We start from the raw sequence: 22,394 nt of genomic DNA, 5'->3' as shown, positions 1-22,394 counted from the left end.
TGTATCCATTCAGCGAGCCTGTGTCTTTTGGTTGGAGCATTTAATCCATTCACGTTTAAGGTAATTATCAATATGTATGTTCTTATTACCATTTTCTTAATTGCTTTGTGTTTGTTTTTGTAGGTCCTTTTCTTCTCTTATGTTTCCCACTTAGAGAAGTTCCTTTAGCATTTGTTGTAGAGCTGGTTTGGTGGTGCTGAATTCTCTTAGCTTTTACTCGTCTGTAAAGCTTTTGATTTCTTCATCGAATCTGAATGAGATCCTTGCTAGGTAGAGTAATCTTGGTTGTAGGTTCTTCCCTTTCATCGCTTTAAATACATCGTGCCACTTCCTTCTGGCTTGTAGAGTTTCTGCTGAGAAATCAGCTGTTAACCTATGGGAGTTCCCTTGTATGTTATTTGTCATTTTTCCCTTGCTGCTTTCAATAATTTTTCTTTGTCTTTAATTTTTGCCAATTTGATTACTATGTGTCTCAGTCTGTTTCTCTTTGGGTTTATCCTGTATGGGAGTCTCTGTGCTTCCTGGACTTGGGTGGCTATTTCTTTTCCCATGTTAGGGAAGTTTTCGACTGTAATCTCTTCAAATATTTTCTCGGGTCATTTCTCTCTCTCTTCTCCTTCTGGGACCCCTATAATGCGAATGTTGTTGCATTTAATGTTGTCCCAGAGGTCTCTTAGGCTGTCTTCATTTCTTTTCATTCTTTTTTCTTTATTCTGTTCCACAACAGTGAATTCCACCATTCTGTCTTCCAGGTCACTTATCCGTTCTTCTGCCTCAGTTATTCAGCTATTGATTCCTTCAAGTGTATTTTTCATTTCAGATATCTCTATTGTTTGTTCTTTAATTCTTATAGATCTTTGTTAAACATTTCTTGCATCTTCTCAGTCTTTGCCTCCATTCTTTTTCCAAAGTCCTGGATCATCTTCACTCTCATTCTGAATTCTTTTCATCGGGTACGTAGCCCTCTGCCTTTTCATCTTGTCTATCTTTCTGTGAATGTGGTTTTTGTAGAAGTGGGTCCTTTAAATACCAGAAAACCAGAGCTGCTCTGGAGCTGCTGGGAGAGCACTGCAGGAGCTTGAAGACCCTGGGGTTTGCAAAGGATCTTGCTGTTACCTTGTTTTACTTGTTCATCACTCTTGGAGAGGTTTGCCTTATTACAGTAAGTTTATTTCTTAGTTTATGACAGTTAGCCACTTTTAAGACTATTTCCAATTGAGGGAGAGGACTCGTTTGGTCTGGTAATATCAAGGCAACTGGTGAATACGGCTCTCAATCAGAATCAGACGGAATTTAGCATCTTTATCCTTTCTGTTTCTCTCGAGATGCTTTCGAACAGCAACAGCTTCTTAATTAAATGATAGAGATCCTCAGAAAGATCAGGAGCAAGTCCTTTGGGCTTAAGCATTCTCAAGATTTTATTGCCTGGCACAAAACGTACTTGTGCAACACCATGTGAGTCTCTCAGGATCATACCGATTTGCGAGGGACTCAGGGCCTTCTTGGACAGTTTGTAGATCTGCTCCTTCATGTTGTCAGACGTCAGCTTCAGCCAGGTGGGGACGCTGTGGTGGTAGGGCAGAGCCGACTGGGACAGGCCCTTCCCGGGAGCATGCGTGCGACCAAATTTATATTTTTTAAACTTTCCCAGGACTCAATTAATATCGCTTAAGAAAATTTTTGTGGGACCAGTGAAGTCTTGGAGCTGCTGCATTTAATACTCAGCCGAACCCTGGAAACCCAATCTGTAGCCAAACATTTGGCTTTGGTTTAGAGGCAGAAGTCGAAAAGGGGAATTGATATGCAGGTGTGGTACAAAGCTGGTCTTAAAAATACAGATGTTATTACCTCTGGGCCCTAGGGACCTGGAACAAAATGCAGCGAGCCACCCCCAGAGGTGAAACAATGGTCATAAAATGGTTTCTCGATTCATGAGTTTTGCTGAGCTGTCTCTTTGCAACCTTTAGTGACTATTTAATAACACTAACAGCTCTTTGAGCTAAATTGCTAACATTTGGGGAGCAAGGTTATGTAAAACAAAATTGAATTATGAAAACAATTTTCCAGTTAGCTCTGGCATTTCTTTATTTCTGTTTATCTTTGTCCTCAAAGGAGCCATTTACCAGTTCCTACCCGGCAGGCATGAGCTGATGTCCACAGACCCCAAACAATCAGCACACACCTCTAAACAACAAGCGTTCTTATTTTCCATCTCTGGTCCTAGCCCAAAGTTTGGAAGTACATTCAGTCATGGAAAGCTCTAAAACCAAAGAAGTACCCAAAGTAGTCTTTTGAAGAAAATTATGATGCCTATTTAACCTCACTTAAATTTTCATAAGACTCTCTTAGCCTAGTACTGTTGGAGGTTGTCTTACTTAGATGTAGAAACTGTGTGTATTGATACCTGAAACTTAAAAACAGAGGCACTTTCTAGTAAAACTGAAAGACGCACACCATAAAAGCAAGCAGTTCCACTTCTAGGTATATACTTCAGGGCAACTCTTCCACATGTGCCCTCTTAACAGCAGTTAAAATGAATAAACCAGATGCACATGTGTCCACGTGGATAGCTCTCAAGAACACAGAGTGAAGAAAGCAAATTACTAAAGATACATTACCATTATGAAAATATTTGAATTAAACACACAAAACAGGGCTTCCCCGGTGGCGCAGTGGTTGAGAGTCCGCCTGCCGATGCAGGAGTCACGGGTTTGTGCCCCGGTCCGGGAGGATCCCACATGCCACGGAGCGGCTGGGCCCGTGAGCCATGGCCGCTGAGCCTGCGCGTCCGGAGCCTGTGCTCCGCAACGGGAGAGGCCGCGGCAGTGGGAGGCCCGCGTAACGGAAAAAAAAAAAAAAAAAAAACACAAAACAGACACTATAAGAGCATGGATGTACCCCAGCTTCAGAGACTGCCTCTGGGGAGAAGATGCAAGTAGGGAGGGATACCAAAGCCTCCTCAACATTAACCGTAATGTTGTGTTTCCCTAAGAAAGAAAATATCTAAAGCAAATTTAACACAAAATTAATTTACTGAGTACTTGGTATTATTTTCTATGCCTTTCTGCATCTTCACACATTTTTTTGATTTTTTTTAATTGAATGAACAATTCTTTACATTCTCTAGTGATTTACAGTTTTCAGAGGTTTCACACATGCATCTTTATACATTTTACAAATTAAACATAAAGTCCAAACCAGGATTTAAACAAAAAGAGTGGATGCACTATCTAGCACCCAGGAGGGTCTCTCTCCAAACCCAGCAAAGCAAGGATAGTGGGCATCTGGTAAAACAAGCTGAGGCCCCAATCTTGAGGAAGACAGAAGTACCGGCAAGCTGTATTCAAACGAATTCATCCTTTCTCTTTTAGCAGCCTGCTCTTAAAACTCCCTAAAAGCTTGTTGTTTAATGACTTACCTTCCTGGCCACATTCGTCTTGCCTGGCACAGATTTTTAATCCCACCCAGTGATACTATAAATCGAAATTTCCACTGCTGCTATTCATTCTGTTCCTTTGGGACTCAAGTTCCTCTTTTCTCTGTTCATTATATTCAAATGCATACACCCAAACGGGACCTATAGGTGGATGACACAACTTGCTCTCTATTCCGCATAGAACTTTATTTAATAAATGGAAATAAATGTCTACAGGTGGAGGGAGGTCTGATTGACAGTAACAATTCATTTTTCCAACTAATTCAGTTAACACCTGATTGGAAATCCTGAGCAAGGTTTGAAGTTCTTTCAATGTTACTTAATATCACTTCTGTTCAGCCAGTATCTATTCAACATCTCCTCTGTCAAGGGTGACCAGCCCATAAGACTGGAATTACATGCATCTCTTTAGAAAATCATTTGCAGTCCCAGAAGGCAGTTTGAAGAAAAATATACAATGCACTGTCCGTTGCATTGATGCTGTGAATAAAGGCCTTTGAGAGTCCTGAGAGGGAGGCAGGGAGGAACCAGTGCAGTGTTTGGGATCAGACAAGTGGAGCTCTGGATGGCAGCTCTGCCATGATACCCCTGGTGAGCCCTTGGAAAAGTTACTTAACATCTCTGATCTTCTATGTTCTCATCCAAAACATGAGGTTAGTAATACCTATCTTCTGGGATGGCTAAGAACTGAGTGAGGACTTCCCTGGTGGCGTGGTGTTTAAGAATCCACCTGCCAATGGAGGTTTTGAGCCCTGGTCTGGGAGGATCTCACATGCCGTGGAGCAACAAAGGCCATGTGCCACAACTACTGAGCCTGTGTTCTAGAGCCCACGAGCCACAAATATTGAGCCCGCATGCCACAACTACTGAAGCCTGCACGCCTAGCGTCTGTGCTCTGCAACAAGAGAAGCCATCGCAGTGGGAAGCCCACACACCACAACGAAGAGTAGCCCCCACTCACCGCAACTAGAGAAAGCCCACGTGCAGCAATGAAGACCCAATGCAGCCCCCAAAAATTAAATAAATAAGAACTGAGTGAGATAAGTAATGTACAATGCTTCATACAGAGCCTGACATATTGTAGGTATTTGAAAGCATAGTTGTAGTTTCCTCTTCCTTATTCCTGATGCAAGACACAGGGAGAGACATGTAAATGCTGCACATTATCTATGAAGATATGATTTGCATGTAACGCATCAACAAGAAAAAAATATTGGTCCAGCTTTGGTTAGATTGCCATAGCAAGGTTTTGCCTAGGGGATTGTAACCATCCATATGCCCTTTACCAAACAGAGGTCATCTTCTCGCATGATAATTTGTCATCAGGAGGGCATCAGGATTAGCTCATCGTGAAGCAACGCTTCTGATAATTGAAAAAGCACAATTAGATTTTTGAATTCTGTGTGTAACCTTGCATAAGCTTGAAGTGAAACCTTGGGTGGATAAAGGTGATGTAAATGAATGTTGCACAAACTGTGTTTGTGATACTTTTTGTAGTACTTTAGGAAACATTACACGTTCTCAGAAGCTCTTGATATCTCTCAATTAGGAGGGAAAATGCTGTTAATGAGAACACTCATAAATTTTTAGCATATAATTACAACAGCAGCCTATGGATATAATCACTTAAATAACTTTGTGGTGATTTGTGCCACCGCATTTTATTTTAAAAAATTTTATTAAAGTAAATGCATTTTTCTAAAATCAATTTGAAATGGCTGTGTATATCCCATGTCATCCCTCCAGCCTGGACTCACTGCCCTAGTGACCACTGTTACTGGGGTGAGGGTTGAAAAGGTTAACAACCAGCAGGTCAGTTTCAGGTTGGGAGTCCAACCTATTTTCCATTCTCCCCATCAGCTACCCCCTATTATGTCATCTTGAGCAAATAACTTCCTAGCTCTGAATCTCTTGGCCTTTAAAAATGGGGATGTAGGATGTTAGATGAAATGATTTCTGGATTCCTCTGCTTCAGAATTCTGCATGTTCATGACTTCTTGTTTTCTGCATGTATGATTGCACACTAAAATGACCATGTGTTCTCAACTGTAAAATGCACATTTTTTTTCACATTTTAACATCTAAAACATTACAACTGATGGGAATTTAGATTGCTGTGAAATACGGTGTTAAATATAGGAGAAGTACTGATAATAAGTACTATTTTATCAAAAGCTTCTACAGGAAGATGGAAAATTACTGTCAAAATACTGACTAAAAATGAAAATGAGAATGTACAATTCTTGTAACTTAATGGAGATTTTTAACATAAAAACAACCCAGAAGCTGTAAGGACAATTGTCCCAGGGGAGGGATTGGTTTGGGTGTCCCTGAAGGTCCCTTTCGGCCCAGAGATGCTCTAACACACTAACTTTGTTTCACTTACTTGGTTATTTTGGGCACTCATTAAGTAAAGAGCATTTTGGAAAAAATAGAAGATGGTTTATGGGAATGACATAGTAATATCGTGCCTATTAAATAATTACACGTAAATTTCCATTGAAGTGTTAAATTACTGATATTCTTTTTTTTTTTTTTTTTTTTAATTACTGATATTCTGATCAGCTGATCGTTCCTATAGCTGTCACACGTTGATTATCTTCAAATAAATATGTTTGGACACTGAAACTGCAGTGAAAATAATTTCATATTTGTTGATGGCTTCAAAGGTTCTTTGGATTCTTGTAGAAACTCGAGTTAATTGCTATGAGCACAGTGCTGTATAACAGAAAATATTTTTTACTTGTGCTCTCGATAAATGGAACTTCCATGTTAATTCTTACCCTAGTAATAGAGGAAATGTTACTTTATTATAACTGCTAATGATTTGGGTTGCTGTTGAGCTTATATGCATAAAGGGAAGTGATTATTAATTATGGATGACTTGTTTCTTGATTTATCAAGCCTTCGTAATAATTACAATGCATGTTGTTATAGTCAGTCTCACTGTGGCTCTTAGCATGAATTCATGAGAATTGAAGCAGTTTTGAACCTGACTATAGCAGGAACAAAGCCCAGAGCTGTGGTGCGGTTGATCTTGGAGGAGCTGCCTAGAGACTGGTTCCAACGCCAAAATCTGGGATCAGTTATCCAAAGAGCCGTATTTGAGGGCTGGGTTTGATTTCTGGGTTTCCCTAATTGACAGTAGAAATCTCAATTTATCACATGTGCCATGAATTTGTTAGTCTGAAGGAATTAATCAAAATCCTGTTTCTGTAAACATTTTTATTGATTCATCATTTCTGAAATCATGCAGTTTATGAGTTGGTCCTATTTTGGGTAATAGCAATTACTTATGAAAGCTGCTAGATAGTTTCTGTCAAGTTTAATTAAACCTTTTCTGCTGGGAGACAGACTTTTTAAAGTTTGTGAACTGCCGACTGTTGATACCATGTCCCAAATATTACTAATAAAATGGAATCTCTACCAGTAAAAATAAGTTGGAGGCATCAAACCTCCAAATCTGGAAGCCACTTGACTTCTTTTAGACAAATTCCATATGTCTCATTACCTCATCGCGGCTCAGCATTTGGTCTTGTGTGTTGTTTGTGGGTGGGAGTCACTTTTTTTTAAACCTTTTTTTCTTTTTTGAGATGTCCACTCTATTTTTTAGTACTATCCTTTTGTAAATTTTAATGATGTGAAAGCACCTAAGGACTGATGGAGATGCTCAGAATAGCAACCTTTGTAGTCTGTCCTGATGACAAGCTTATCAAGGGAGATTTTTTGACTCATTTATGAAATCGGAGGAAAATGTAGAACTTTAAGGCTGCCTTTGACTATACAGTATTAGAAACGTGGGAGGATGTTAGGACAGAGGTAGCTATTGACTTAGAGAGGAAGTTTAATTGATGGGGTCCACTTTGATCTGGGCAGGTTTGAATTGATTAAAAAAAAAAAGGGAAAGTAATTCAGACTGAGCAATGGTTCAAAGACAATGAAGAAGAGTTTTCTCCATTGGAAAAATGGTTGGATGACTACAGAAGAGCCAGTTTTTAAAGGTCTTGGTAATCAGGAGTCCCTGAAGAATTTTGAGTGGAGAAGTGATATAATGAAAGCAACGTTAAAAGAAAATAATTCAGGGCTTCCCTGGTGGCGCAGTGGTTGAGAGTCCGCCTGCCAATGCAGGGGACACGGGTTTGTGCCCTGGTCCGGGAGGATCCCGCATGCCGCGGAGCGGCTGGGCCCGTGAGCCATGGCCGCTGAGCCTGTGCGTCCGGAGCCTGTACTCTGCGATGGGAGAGGCCGCGGCAGTGGGAGGCCCGCGTACCACAAAAAATAATAATAATAATAATTCAGTGGCATTGGATAAAATTGGAGGGAAGGAGTAAGGTGAAGGAAAACTAAGAGGCGGGAAGATCAGTTTCTATTATAACAATCAAGGAATAAAGTGATGATTAAAGTAATAATAACTAAGGTCACCAGAGTGGTGCCAGTGTTATGCCATTCATAACAACAAAGCTACCATTAATTGAATGCTTATTATGTGCCAGGCATAGTGCTAAGTGCTTTACTTAGAGTATATCATTTAATCATCATCACAACAACGTTATGAGATAAGTACTATTATTAATCCCATTTTGCAGATGAAGAAACTGAGACTTAGAAAAGTTAAATGATTTCCCCTAATTGGTAGCGTGATCCCCTAATTGGTAGAGTGAAGATCTCAGCATAAGTTATCTGACAGCTGAACCCATGTTATAAAAGAGAAACGTTAGAAGTATTTGAAAGGTAGAAATGAAAAATGGCCAATATATATTTTGCTTAGCGCTGTACTTGATATTATAGCATCTTAAAGTAGTTAAGACCAAATATTTTATCATAAGGGTTTTATCATAAGAGTTTAAAATCTAACCAGAAAATCAAGTTGTAACATGAACCAAACAGATGTCATAGGTTGGATTCCCCAGGAAATAGACTTTGAGATTTGTGTGCAGAAGGTTTATCAGGGAGAGTGCTTGGGGAAAATATCCCATGAAAGGTGAGGGATGCAGGAATGGGCAGATGCAACAGAGACCTCAACTGATCTTATAGGGAGTTCTGGAGCTGGAATGGCCCTTCAAAGTTGTCCCAATAAAGGCAAGGAGGCCAGGCCTTTGTACCCCTCCATCAAGCAATCAGTGGATGCTGGCTGCCCGCAGGAAGGGAGGGTAACCTTTGAACGAAGCAGCTTCCTTCTCCTGAAGACAGGTCCTGGGAAGGGACTCAGCTATGTCCTCAATCCTGAAGGCAATCTGGACAACATACTACAGCATCCACTGCAACAAAATATAAGAACATACTTATATTTTTAAAACTATCTACTCTTTAATATAAACCCCTTAAGTCACATTTGGGGGGAATACCTTTCTTTCAAAGTACTATTTTGGTGGGGAGGAAACACCCAATAAATCTATCAGTGCATTTCTTTGCTATAGAGTGGTGGCTTTAGTTCTTGAGGAAAATAATCAATATGGAAGGCATTTGGTGTGTGGCTTAATTGAAACACTGTGTTTTGGACCCATTTGGTGTTAATCCAACACTGTTTTCACACCTGCCCTCTTTTTATGATGCCTTTTTCAAGTGGAAGTCTAGTATGGATTTCTCGCTTCAGACTAAAGAAAGGACATAAGACTGTCATCACTGGCCGGGAATCCAAATCATATGGTGTCGTGAAGTCATCCTTCACGTCCATCAAAAAGACCCTGACAGGCTTGCCTGCAGAGAAGAGCTGTGTAAATAATGTCTTGGGCCAAAGTCACCCAGGGGACACTCTATTATACCACAGCTGATCTTGACAAATATTAGGCACAAACACACAAAATACATACATACCTGGACTTCACCTCCCAGAGAATCTGATTCCTGGTGGCCGGAGTGGGATCCAGGAATACTTATTTTGTAACAGCCTCTAAGATTCACCAGAGTTCAAGAACCCCTTTCCAGTGAGCCAGTGGAGGCCTTTGATAAATCAGTCTATTCTATGGGAGTCTTTGAGGATGATATCACCAATTGGATACGTTGGGGCTCTCCAAAAGGCTGAATCTCAGAAAGAAAGATCTTCTTAGAGGAAGTGGGGAGTACCATCTAGAAGAAAGAAAGAAGTTGAAAAACTCTGCACTCAAAAGAGCAAGAGAACACAGGACAGAATTGGGAACTAGAAAGTAGAGATAGGGATGATGAAAAATCTCTAAGATTCATAGATCTTTTTGAAGTTCCTCTTGTTTATTTTTATTATCTTGTCCATTGCTCTTAAATGAAGATGATCCTTGTGTTTTTTTTTTAAACATCTTTATTGGGGTATAATTGCTTTACAATGATGTGTTAGTTTCTGCTTTATAACAAAGTGAATCAGTTATACATATACATATGTTCCCATATCTCTTCCCTCTTGCGTCTCTCTCCCTCCCACCCTCCCTATCCCACCCCTCCAGGCAGTCACAAAGCACCGAGCTGATGATCCTTATGTTTATCTTGAGGGATAGCAAATAAGCGGGAGCATATAAGCAGGGATCTGTCTTATTTATTCACACAATAAACCTTAGTTGAGCAGTTACTATATTCCAAGCACTGTGCAAATGTCAGCAGTGCACAGACAGGAAGATTCAACCTCTGCCTTCAGGAGCTCACAGCCTGAGGGAGCGAGCTGAGACTGACAGATAATAGAGCACAAACACAGAGAGGCACAGGAACTGGGAAAGCACAGACAGGTGGTCCCTAAGCCCTCCTCTGAGAGTCAGGGAGAGCTCCCTGGAAGAGGTGTAGAGGACTCTCCAGGATTGGAAATGCGTAAGTCAAATGTGGTCTTTCCATCCATAATTGTGTCACATACTTCCACCTACTTAGATCTTCTTTTTTATCCTTTAAGAGGATTTTTATACATTTTCCTTAAAGATCTTTTATTTGTCTTTGAACTTAATTCTTAAATAATTCATCATCTTTGATGCTATCGTGAAGAGTATGTTATTTTATATTCTTTTTTTGGTGGTTCATTGTTGGTTATAGAGAAGTACAATTGACCTTGACATAGTATCTTGTATCGTGCAACCTCACAGTACCCTGTGACTAATTCTAAGAGTGTTTGGATTTTCTTGGGTTTTCTATGTAGATAAACATACCATCTGCAGACAAAGGCAGTCTTGTCTCATCTTTTCCAGTCTTTATATTTCTTATTTCCTTTCTCTGTGTTACTGCACTGGCCAGGACATCCATAAAGAAAGAGCAGCAGTAATTTGGGCATCTCTGTCTTCTCCCAGACGCTAAAAGGAATATGTCTTACTTTTCTCCTTTGAGAGTGATGTTTTCTGTGGGTAGGTTTTGGTAGATTGCCATTTTCAGGTTTAGGAAGCACCCTTCTACTTCTAAGTTTTTCTGGGAATGCTTTATCTTAAATACGAATTGGACTTTAACAAATGCTTTATTTAAATAGCGTCTTTTGAGATGTCCATATGATTTTTATTCTTTAGTACCAATGATGGAATGAATTACGTTGGTATATTTATCAGATTGTACCATCCTTACGTTCTGAGATAAAATCACTTGAATATAATTATTACCATTTTAATACACTACTGGATTACATTAGCTAACATTTAATTCAAGATTGTGGCATGTTAAAGTAGGGAACATTGGCTTATTGTTTTCTTTTTTTTCACTGTTCTTATCCAGCTTTGGAATCAAAGCTATTCTAATGTCATTAAATAAAATGGGAAGCTTTCCTTCTTTTTCTGTACTCAGGAACAACTTGTAAAGTGGGGATTATCTGTTCCTGGAACATTTGATAGAACTTACAAAACCATCTAGGCCCAGTGCTCTGGGGGAGCAAGGTGAAACATAAGAAGGTTCTTTATTACTATATCAATGACCATGAGGGCTGGCAGATGTGAAGAAGCCACCGTGGGTCCCAGAACCAGCCATCACCAGTCACAGCGGGCTGGCTATCCTGGGAACCAGAGGAACCAAACTCCTGTGAGCTGGGGCTGCAATCGACATATCTCGAATGAGGAACGTGTACAGAAAGGCTGTTTGAGCAGCTGCCTACAGGATGGATTTTATTGGGGATGGGCACAGGGGACATAAATAAACAAAGAGAAGCTTCCAGGGAGGCTGATGCAACAGTCTAGGTGTGGGATGTGGGGTGGCGTGGGGCCCGGATGAAGAAAAGGCAAGTCTATGAATATCGCAAAGGAATAACTGGGAAGCCCTGAGCATCTCCTTATGGATCCTATCCTCTAGAGCTGAGCTTCTCAAACTGTCCTCACACACAAGTAAGAAATGATGGTACAACGAGGCAGGTGATAAGAGTTGAGAAGAAGTGAAAACATGGACATGTGATGGGGAGGATGCCTTCACTTAGGTCAGGGAGGGTGACAATAGCGTGGCCTGAACGACAGGCGTCATCCCTTGAGGACTATGGAGGGAGCACAGAGGCAGAGGGACATCCGGGGAAGGCCCTCAGGTCCCTCGCACCCTCTGTCTTGAAGCAGGACCTGTAACACTTCCAGCTCGTTCAGCAGTGCTTGATGTGACGTGTTCAGGTCTCCTCCCCTGTCTGGCCACTCTCCCTGGACGAGGCCCCGTTTGTCACAGTTCCCACTGAGACAGGGCCCGGAGATCTGAAGCCAGTTGTCTAGCTGCAGGCTGACTGGGCAGAGAGAGCTGGTTTAGGACACTTCTATTCATGTAGATGGAGCCTCCATTAGTTTTCTGGCAGTTCCACAGCATTGTTTATTCATATCGAGCCAACCTGGTGACAGACTGGACATACAGGCTGACAGAGTGAGAAAAGTCAGGGTATTTCAAGGGTTTGGGGCAGGAAAACAGTAAGTTAGACACGTAACCGAACCCCATGATAACTGTTTTGGTTTAGGCTCACTCCACCGAATTATAAAAGTGACTTGTTTATCTTTCCATCTCAAGTGCCTAGAACAGTCTCCAGGTCTCTGTGGGCATACCGTGGAGATATAGTGGGATTAGTCCACAACCACGGAAATAAAGTAAATATCACAATAAAGCGAGTCACACGAATGTTTTGGTTTCCCAGCACATATAAAAGTTACATTTACACTGTACTGTAGTCTATTACGTGTGCAATAACATTATGTTTTTTAAAAAAATACGTGATTGCTAAAATATGCAAATCATCACCTGACAACACAGGGTTGCCACAACCTTCAATTTGTAAAATAAGTAAATAAACAAGCGAGCAAGCCGTATCTGCGAAGCAAAGTAAAGCAAAGTGCAATAAAACGAGGTCTGCCTGTATTGAGAGTATAAATGATCCTGATGTCCTTGATTATAAATGAATTTGATGACTGTACTTCTCAGATGAGAAAACTGAGAAAAAGAGATGTCCCCTGATGTCCGTGCACATTTGGGATGTCTCTACTTTGACTCACAGCCGCTGCTTGTCCTACTGAGGCATCAGACAGGCTTCCCTGGGAAACAAGAATGGGGCTGGCAGTGAGGGAAATAGGGTTAGTCATCCAGTGGTTCAACTAATATTTATGGGGTGCCCACAGAGACCTGGAGACTGTTCTAGGCACTTGAGATGGAAAGATAAACAAGTCACTTTTATAATCCGGTGGAGTGAGCCTAAACCAAAACAGTTATCATGGGGTTCGGTTACGTGTCTAACTTACTGTTTTCCTGCCCCAAACCCTTGAAATACCCTGACTTTTCTCACTCTGTCAGCCTGTATGTCCAGTCTGTCACCAGGTTGGCTCGATATGAATAAACAATGCTGTGGAACTGCCAGAAAACTAATGGAGGCTCCATCTACATGAATAGAAGTGTCCTAAACCAGCTCTCTCTGCCCAGTCAGCCTGCAGCTAGACAACTGGCTTCAGATCTCCGGGCCCTGTCTCAGTGGGAACTGTGACAAACGGGGCCTCGTCCAGGGAGAGTGGCCAGACAGGGGAGGAGACCTGAACACGTCACATCAAGCACTGCTGAACGAGCTGGAAGTGTTACAGGTCCTGCTTCAAGACAGAGGGTGCGAGGGACCTGAGGGCCTTCCCCGGATGTCCCTCTGCCTCTGTGCTCCCTCCATAGTCCTCAAGGGATGACGCCTGTCGTTCAGGCCACGCTATTGTCACCCTCCCTGACCTAAGTGAAGGCATCCTCCCCATCACATGTCCATGTTTTCACTTCTTCTCAACTCTTATCACCTCCCTCGTTGTACCATCATTTCTTACTTGTGTGTGAGGACAGTTTGAGAAGCTCAGCTCTAGAGGATAGGATCCATAAGGAGATGCTCAGGGCTTCCCAGTTATTCCTTTGCGATATTCATAGACTTGCCTTTTCTTCATCCGGGCCCCACGCCACCCCACATCCCACATCTAGACTGTTGCATCAGCCTCCCTGGAAGCTTCTCTTTATTTATGTCCCCTGTGCCCATCCCCAATAAAATCCATCCTGTAGGCAGCTGCTCAAGCAGCCTTTCTGTACACGTTCCTCATTCAAGATATGTCGATTGCAGCCCCAGCTCACAGGAGTTTGGTTCCTCTGGTTCCCAGGATAGCCAGCCCGCTGTGACTGGCGATGGCTGGTTCTGGGACCCACGGTGGCCCCTTCACACCCGCCAGCCCTCATGGTCATGCCCACTCTGTGCTCCGAGAGGGCCCCTCATCCCTCTTAGCTGGCTTTCCTTCTTCTGCCTCAAGTTGAAATCGCTCAATAAAAAGGGAAACAGTTTCCAAGCATGAAGCTTATGTCCATGTAAGCTGGCTCTCGAGCACTTTCTTTTTTTCTTAAAAGTTGTTCCTATCTAACCACGTTCTAAAATTCCCCCAATAAAAAAGAAAACAAACAGACAAAAAAAAAAAAAACCCTCCTTTAATCAATGCTTGCTTAAGTAGTGCTTCAGACAAGCACTTCTTAGGCGAATGGATGCAAGGATTTTCCAGGGAGGGGCGGGGAGATGTGAAATTGGCACAGAGCTCTGTTCTGTCTCCTTTGATCTTTAATTCGAGCCATTCCAGGCAGAGCTCAGTACACTCTGAAAACACACTTTGTGATTAAAAAATGGGCGGTACACCAGCCGAAACATTTGTTTATATTTTACCTCCAATTTCAGCGTTCTTGTTTCTTGTCATGCTTTCCTTGAGAATTTTCTTCATGTAATTAAAGAGGTGTGAGCACTCTGAGCATGACTGTGAATAGGATACAAAGTGCAGCTTCCTCCCCTGAAGACAGAGCAGGGTTTCTCCCCACCTTCTCAGGCACAACGTCCGTAAGGATATGGCAAAAACAACCTTCGCTGTAACGTTTCCAGAACGGTAATAACAGGCAGGCTGTCCAGGAAAGAAGGAGCCTCACAAAGACTGAGGCCTTCCAAAGAGGGCCTCTCACAGCCCCGGGGAGCCCCTCACAGGTGCGAGGGTGTTTGAATGCACCAGTGTGTGTCTCTAGTTCCGTTAGAGAGGGGTTTCTCAACAGTGGCACTATTCACATTTTGGACCAATAATTATGGCTGTGGGGCTGTCCTGTGCATTGTAGGATGTCTAGCAGCATCCCTGGCCTCCACCGATTGTACAATCAAAAATGTCTCCAGACATTTCTAAATGTTCCCTGAGGAAAGAAAAAACCGCCCCACAACCCCCATTTGAGAACTGCTGCTTTGGATGGACTTGGAAAGGGATCCTTCTAAGAGGCAGCGTTTATGGGACCCAGAGTAGTGAGTCACCTGAGACACTTCAACAAATGACCATGGCTAGGCCCATGCCAGACCAAGTCAGAGTCTTGGGGGAAAGACCCAGGCATCAATGGCTTTAAAAGGCCCCCAAGTGATTCTAGTATACACTCAGTGTTGAGAAAGAGAGAACTTTGAAAAGAGGGACTATTTCGTGACCTCCATCAAAGGCCTAAGAAGAAGACATGGACCTTAGAACATCACCATTTCATTAATAACTGGAGTCAGAAAGGAAAGACCAAGAAGGACAAATGACCAGCTTAAGCTCTTGTGTTTGCTCTTTTTTCTTCCTTAGTGGTTAGAAGAACCTTGAAATGAAGAAGCCCTGTGCTGGGAAGGGTCAGGGAGACCCAGTTACACCTCACAGCCAGGCTGTGAGTGAGGAGGAATCCTAAAGGATTGGAGATACTGATCAACCTATCTTGGAGAGACTAAAAAGAAAAGTCAGCTGAGCCTCTGAGGCCTCAGGGAAAAGGGAAAGAGGGAGAGACAGACCAGGAGGGGAAGCAGCCCTGAGGCTTAGAAGTCATTCCTTCTTGGCCACTTGGTTCCAATTAACCGAGGGTTAGGAAATGGCTTCAGCAGTGTTGGCTTAGGGGTCTTGTGATGTTCCTCCATTTTCCTCTGTGGTAACATAAGTCCTGTATTAAAGGGATAAGAAAAACAGTGGGATGCTTTAGTGTCAGACTTCCGGGTTTCAGTTCAGGATGCTACCATCCCATCTCATATCCTAAGCTAGAAATCCTCCTGTCGTTTTGCACTCAGATTTCTACTACGGCAGAGAGATTAAGAGCATGGACTAGAGTTGTGTTCAGTTCTTGAGTCCATGTCTTACTAGTGGAGAGATCTTAGAGAAGTAGGCTGCTTCACCTACCTGGGCCTCAGTTTTCCATCTGTAAAATGGGGATAATCATCATGCCTGTCTCATAAAGCTGGTAGAATTGAATGAGATAATCCATGAGAAGCATTAAGTACGGTGCTCGCTAAATACTAACTGCTATCACTATTTATTCTTTGGCCACAACATCCAGTGGGTCAAGAAGTTCTGTTACCTGTTCCATGGAAATGTCTTTTGAAAATATGGCCCCCAGCTTCCCATCTTTGTTGGTATTACCTGAGTTCTGTGTCACCAGTCACACCCCCTGTAAGTCTACCTTGCTGTGTCATGAAGCTGACATCTCTCCAGGTGTTACTAGGGTCATGTGACTCCTGATTAAAATTTCCAGAGGTTCTCTGGAACCAACAGCGTGAAATCCAGAAGCCATATGGCCAGAATCTACTTCTTTGGACCCCCTGTGGTCTCCCAGTGTGTCAGAATTGTTAGTTTCGGTTCCCACCACCAGAGAGCCTGGACTGGCTTACTTTGCTTGGGTTTTAAAGGTCTGTATGTTTTCAAGTCACTCTAAGCATTGGTCGAATGAACTCCCCATCCACAGTTTATATGTCTTGGACTGAAGTGTTGCATGCTTTTTTCCTGTTATGTTTTAGATATAAAGTTTTGTTTTCCCAGCAAGTGCTGTCAGTGATTTGGAAATATTGCCTGGTCCTGGTTAATTTCTTTCCTGCATCTCATGTAGGGTCTTGTTTACTTACATTAATAAAAAGACTGTACAAACAGCTTACATGTGAAATTTTCTCCTGGGGGCACAGAGGCCAATGATAGGGGCTAATTCATGAGTGAGGAGAAGTTGAACTCTAGATCCTTTCAGCTCTTGTCTGACCTATTGCTGCAACAAATCTCCTAATTACTACGACAGACCTTGTCTAAGGCGGTTATTTTATTACAGGTCTCCCCAGTTTGGCACCTTAGCTAACAATTTGTCCCTTTTTTCGGGGATCAAGATGAGACAGGAAAGAAAAGAGTTCCTAAAGGAAAAAAGCCACTAAAAGACAAACTGCTCCAAAATCAAACTCTTTGGAATTCCTAGGCATTGGTTGACGCTCAACAGGAAAATCGCTTCCAGGAATGTTTTGTCACATTACCCCCAAATTTAGATTCTTCAGATTCTTATTCTAAGTCAGCCTCCATCTATTAGGTGTACAAATAAGCATCCCCACTTGTGAGAATGACCCACTGCGTGAAGACAGGGGTAACTGGGGAAAGATGGTGACTTGAAATCAAGAGCAGTATTTCTCTTGAAGGGATAAATTTTGATTCCTTGAACATGCAGCTCCCCTGGGTATTGGTATAGATTATTAATATGCCCTCCTATTAGTTCTTTTTCCTGCTGGGTTATAATTATCAATGATGTTATAATTATCAATGATCAATGATTGTGAACCTCTTTGTCTATTTCCCTCCACTAGACTGGGAAGCAAATGACCAGAAAGGAAAGTCAGAATAGCACAAGGGGTAAGGGCATGAGATCTGACAATGGAAAGCCTATTCTAGTCCTAATTCTGCTGCTTACTGGCTCCCTAGCTTGGGGAAAGTTATCTGATTGCCCTCCCACTCAAAATTCAGTTTTGTCGTCTGTCAAATGAAATAATAATAGTAGCCACTTCACTGGGTTATTCTGAGGGATATGTGGGATCATACAAGTAGAGCACCTGGCAGAGTGCTCGGTATACCCAGCCCGTGTCAGTTGCTGCAGTGACAAGGAGGAGGGTTTTTATAAGTTCCTTGAGAACACGGAGAGTTCTGTGTGCATCGCCAGCTTCTAGATCTGTATCTGGAAATGAAAGTGTCTGAAATGAATGAATGAATGTCATACTCACATGTTCAGGTCTCTGCTGTCTTCAGTATAAGTATTTAGGGAAGCGTGAGCACATCCACAACCCAATGACACACCCGGTACTTTGGCCACAGCTGGACAAGTGACATTTTTAAATCCTTATGTGATTTGGGAGAAGGAGTCTCCCCCAGGGTAATCAGTCACATGGCAGATGTGGACAGAGAAGAATTGTAGCTTGGGGACTAACTGATTGAGGAGATGGGAGGAGCAAGTTAGAGATAGGTTGATCAGAAATGAGAGGAAAAAACTGGCCTCAGAGGTGAAGGGAAGAGTTTCTTTTTTCTTTTTTTTTTTTTGCGGTACGCAGGCCTCTCCCGTTGCGGAGCACAGGCTCCGGACGCGCAGGCTCAGCGGCCATGGCTCACGGGCCCAGCCGCTCCGCGGCATGTGGGATCCTCCCGGACCGGGGCACGAACCCGTATCGCCTGCATCGGCAGGCGGACTCTCAACCACTGCGCCACCAGGGAAGCCCGGGAAGAGTTTCTTGAAGGCAGCGATGCTCCTCTGTGCCCAGGCTGGCAGCAAGGTCAAAGGGAAGCCCAGTCCACGTAAACTGTACTAACACTCATTTGGGCACCCAGTTTTGTTACAGTTGCATGACCCCACAATTTCATTGTTCTCTTCTGATTAGCAGTGAAGAGCCTTTCCACACTGCCACAAATGGAAGCTATTCTAATGGCTCTCAGCTGGGCTGTGGTTTTGCTCGCCATTGTTTGCACACAAAAGCCTGATCCCATTAAGATGGTCAGATATTTCCTGCCATAGCATGGCCTCCTGCTCACAAACACTTGATGCTATTTAAAGCCTCTTCTCTGCAAATATGCTTTGGTCACATTTGTGTAGTGCCCATTAATTAAGGCCAGATTTGAAGCTCTCACAGCTGTCACTTCTATTAACTGGCTTCAGGGAATGTAGGACTGCATTTTTCCAGGAGATAATTTGGACATCAGAGAAAAGCCAAGAGATCCTCGAATCCCTGTGGCACTTACCTTAACTTCCAGGCTTCTAATGAAAAAGCTTCTTAGACAAAAAGGGACACAAAGACCCTTTCACAGAAACCATCAACACTCCTTGCCAAGTGGGAGATTTATTGGGTGGGAACACACACACACACACACACACACACACAGGCTTTATTTGAGGCACCCTGGAAAATGAAAAGCTATCTGGGAAAAGTAATCATGTGAGAAGATGGTCTTGAAGATAGCAGTTGGGTTTTCTGTGAAAGTAAAAATGGACCAATTGACAACTGTGAGTCTGCTGGAAGGCTGAAAGAATGGTCTGTTTTCTCCTATATCTATCTTTCTCTAAAGGAAACACATCGTGGATTGGTTGGAACACATGATCTTCTGGTTACCAAATGCTTTAATTAACAGGGAGTCGAAAACATATTGTACAAAGGTTGCCAATTATCAAAGAAAGAAAATACTATTCTTTCCCAGCAGCATGATTTGGAACAGGAACATGGTGGCAGAGGTGATACTAAAAAAAAAAAAAAAAAATCACATAATAAAAAGGGAGTTTATGTTTATTAGGTCCTTAGTCTGTGGCACTTTCAATGTATGCATTTTCATGAATTATCTCATTTGACTCTTGAAAACCTATGAGGTAGGCACTATGATGCGTCCATTTCATAGATGAGGAAATTACAGATTCGCAAGCTTAAGAAACTTACCAAGGTCATCCAGCTGGGAAATGGCAGAGTCAGAACTCAGATCTCAGTGAGGTCTGTCTGTCTGTCCTGAAGCTCTTGCTCATCGCCTTCTGTTATCCTGGTTCAATGGAAAGTACGTGGGCTTTGGAGGCAGACCAGAGTTTTGTCCAGGTCTGTCATGTGATCATCAACAAATTGATTAACTTTTCTGAAACTGTCCTTCAACTCAAGTAAAATGGGAAAAAAATAATAGCTGCCTCATAGTTAGTATAAAAATTAAATGAGGGCTTCCCTGGTGGCGCAGTGGTTGAGAGTCCGCCTGCCAATGCAGTGGACACGGGTTCGTGCCCCGGTCCGGGAGGATCCCGCGTGCTGCGGAGCGGCTAGGCCCGTGAGCCATGGCCGCTGAGCCTGCGCGTCCGGAGCCTGTGCTCTGCAACGGGAGAGGCCACAACAGTGAGAAGCCCTAGTACCGCAAAAAAAAAAAATTAATTAAATTAAATAAGGATAAATAAAGTACAGAGATAGTCAACAGATGTCAGTACCTCCTCCTCTTCCTCCATTTTATTTCATTCCAGTTATTTCTTATTTCCATCCCTGGACTGAAGCTCCCACCATCTTCTGCTACATTGTCCCTGCATTCCTGGCTTCTTGGCTCTCTATCATGGGTGGGGACCAGCACAAAGAAATCTTTCTTTTCTTAGCTCTTCCTAGCAATCCTGCAGCTGTGCCTTCAACCCCCCTGACCCCCGCCGGTCCCCCAGGAATCACAGGCTCCCCCCTCTCTCCTCAATTCCCATGACATCCCGGAACCACAGGAGGACCTGTGAGGTGAGAGACCTGCAAGTTTGATTACTAGCCCAGCATTCCCTTCTATTCAGGAATTTCTCACATTTAAGCAGGTTCCTAAGAGCTTTGAATGACATCTGTTTTCACCCTCAAAACTGCTTTCTAGATTCAGATTTTATTTCTTCGAGAAACTTGGGCATTCCTGCCTTAGTATGGTTTCTGAATTTCCTGGATGAGTAAAAAAAGAGTAAAAAAAAAGAAAAGAAAAGAGAAAGAAAAAAGAAAAAAAAGAGAAAGAAAAAAGAAAAAAAAAGAAAAAAAGAGTAAAAAAAGAGAAAAGACAGTAATTAGCAGAATGCTTTTCAAATGTAATCCATGGACTTTAGCAGGAAAACACAGACACCTAAAGAACTCATTAAGATTGTGGTCTTTTGCATTAGGAATTCAGGTGAGAATGAGTAGATGAATTTACTGATAGCAACAGAATAAATAGAAAATTCTCTTGAGAGAACACCCACTGTTAGGAGGTAGTAGGGAATCAGTGATCAGTGCTAGTTTCAAGTCTGATTAACTCTTTTTAAGCATTGTTTACAGATCTTTAACTTCTTGTTTACTTTCAGAACACCTGTTTTTGAAGTTTTAGATGAAAACTAAAGTTCCTTTACTAACAAATTCTTTAAAAGACTGGCTTTCACAGTATGGAGAACAGTATGGAGGTTCCTTAAAAAACTAAAAATAGAATTACCATATGACCCAGCAATCCCTCTACTGGGCATATACCCAGAGAAAACCACAATTCAAAAAGACACATGCACCCCAATGTTCATTGCAGCACTATTTACAATAGCCAGGTCATGGAAACAACCTAAATGCCCATCGATAGACTAATGGATAAAGAAGATGTGGTACATATATACAGTGGAATATTACTCAGCCATAGAAAGGAACGAAATTGGGTCATTTGTTGAGACGTGGATGGATCTAGAGACTGTCATACAGAGTGAAGTAAGTCAGAAAGAGAAAAAAAAATATCGTATATTAACGCACGTATGTGGAACCTAGAAAAATGGTACAGATGAACCGGTTTGCAGGGCAGAAGTTGAGACACAGATGTAGAGAACAAACGTATGGACACCAAGGTGGGGAAAGCCGTGGGGGTTGGAGATGGTGGTGTGATGAATTGGGCGATTGGGATTGACATGTATACACTGATGTGTATAAAATTGATGACTAATAAAAAAGAAAAAGAGAGATTGGCTTTCAGAAAACATCCTGGGCTGTATAGATTGAGAAAGTACAGTCAAGAACTGAGCCTTTGGCCCCTCTCCCTGCCATCCCATGTTAAATATTTGCAAACACGAATCTAAAGAGTATTAAGAATCGAACTGAGACTTTGGAAGCTCACAGTTTGGAAACAAGTAGAGGAAATGAAGAAAGGAGAGCATGGAGGGCCAAGGTGGGTGCAAAGGCAGAGAATAATTCAAGAGGTGAGGCATGAGCAGTGCTCTTGGGAATGAATGAGAACTGAGAAGACCCCATTTGATACAGGGTAAAATGAAGTCATTAGCATCTTCAAGGGAGAAAATCTCAGTAACTAGCAAGGGTGGGAGTCCATGGCTAAAGGTTAAGAGACATGATTGTTTGAAAGTTGGTGCTTGTTTGAGATATTTGGTAGTGAGAGGATAATGGCCAAAAGTGGAGGCAGCACCATACTTGGGGCAGCAGTGAAGGTCAGGATTGTCAATGTGTAATTTCTAGTTTTTTGCAGGACATGGTTATTCTTGTGTATTCTTGTATCATGTTGAATTGATAGTATGCAGTGGGGACAAATGAATGCAGGATTCTCCAGGTTATATTTTCAGAAGGCTGAAGGCCATTTGGTTACTTGTGGACCTCTGTTTTACTCTGGCTTTGTGTGATACATAGAAGTTGTGATGAAATGTCTTGTAGATTCCTTACAGCGACCTTCATGGAGCTTTCCAAACTATATCTCATAACCCAGAAACGCCAAGTTAAAGTCTGAACCCTAGGAGAGTATGCATGAAAGTATACATGAAAATCATGAACTGCATGTGGAATTGGCAAGTAGCATTCTGTGTCTATTAACAG

At 42.3% G+C, this 22,394-nt stretch overlaps 1 protein-coding gene and 1 pseudogene across 2 annotated transcripts in view; one reads left to right on the top strand and one right to left on the bottom strand.

Annotated features, from left to right (window-relative positions):
- Nucleotides 1–22,394, top strand: part of THSD4 (thrombospondin type 1 domain containing 4) — a 589,447-nt gene that overhangs the window by 443,296 nt on the left and 123,757 nt on the right. The gene's annotated exons all lie outside the window — the stretch shown is intronic.
- LOC116749820 lies at nucleotides 1,206–14,014 on the bottom strand (annotated as a pseudogene).

This window comes from Phocoena sinus, chromosome 2, assembly GCF_008692025.1.
Source record: "Phocoena sinus isolate mPhoSin1 chromosome 2, mPhoSin1.pri, whole genome shotgun sequence".
NCBI classification, from domain to species: domain Eukaryota; kingdom Metazoa; phylum Chordata; class Mammalia; order Artiodactyla; family Phocoenidae; genus Phocoena; species Phocoena sinus.
This window is presented reverse-complemented; position numbering and strand designations above follow the sequence as displayed.